This window comes from Athene noctua, chromosome 1 (assembly GCF_965140245.1).
Source record: "Athene noctua chromosome 1, bAthNoc1.hap1.1, whole genome shotgun sequence".
In the NCBI taxonomy this organism is placed as follows: Eukaryota; Metazoa; Chordata; class Aves; order Strigiformes; family Strigidae; genus Athene; species Athene noctua.
The window spans coordinates 167,265,211-167,266,483 of NC_134037.1; positions in this window are offsets into that span (position 1 = coordinate 167,265,211).

Genomic DNA, 1,273 nt, shown 5'->3' on the forward strand with positions numbered 1-1,273 from the left:
TGAGCACTTGCCTCCCTCATCCAGGCCAGCATCACCCAAGGCACAACTGATGGTTTTTGCTCAGCACTGATATGGGAGAGGTGGCTTCTGTCTCTGTCCTCTGAGCATACACTTCCAAAATGTACATCAAATTCTACTGCCACAGGGAGGCCAGCAAGGTAGAAAGAAATCTATATACAGGAGGTAGCAATCGTGATTTTTAAATAACCCCTTTGTTTTCCCTTAGCTCACTCACAACTCCCTTCAGTTTTTTTGTTAAAAAAAAAAAAAACAAACAAAAAAACCAACCAAACAATAAACTCTGCTATCTTACCAGCAATAGCCTCAGCCTAAATAGCATTTTTCTACTGCAGTGGAGAGAAAATCTAAAACTGTAACTCCTTGCTGATCAGAAACTATTCTTGGCAAAAGGTTGGTCAGAAGATTAGAACAGTCTTTATGAAGATGAAGAACAGCTACTTTTCTCTTATAACCACAGCATGATTCCACTCATCACTACTACTAGCAGCAGTTGGTAGCCTGAGCCCAGCAGCATACAGATGGGGCTGCTAGTGCCAAACTGCGCCACAGCTACGCCAGTCAAACATTACTGAAGAATCCAGAGTTACAGAAGTGGTGAAAAGTTGTAGCTGCACACACCTACTGCACATTAGTCTGTGTACTCTTGACAGTGCCAGTCTACACCACATTTACCAGTTACTTCCAAGCTTGGCTACAGTGAATTCAATTAACAGTAGGGTTTTTCTCCTGGAATAAGGCACTACAGTGTAGGAGCACTTAAACAGGACTTGACAGGTTACCTTTGGCTCTTCTAAAACTGGCATAAGAAGCCGCACTTTAAGAGAAATAAGAGGGTGAGGAGGTAAGAAGAAGGCACTAGATGAAAGCATGATTTTCAAAAACCTTCAGGCAAGGAGCTTGATCTTACCTTTTAGTCTTTTCACTGGTGCTTACTTATCAGGGTATAACTGGAAAAAAAGAAAGGTCTGCCTTTGCACTGAAAGTGGAAGCACCGTGTAAAACAAAGTCACTAGTTTATGTTTATCACTTCACCGTCGGGCTTCCACTCAAGTCAGTTTTTCCTCAGAGCAGCTGCTTGAAACAAGCCTCATCTCCAGCCCTCAGGATTTCCTCCTGTTTTACACTGATTTCACCAAAAGGGAAACCCCTCTTTCTTCTTTCCATGCCCCAGTGCCATTTTTGCTTCCACACAGGTATTATCTAACTTAACACCCTGCACAAAAAAAAAAAAATCCAAAACTTTCCAGAGCTC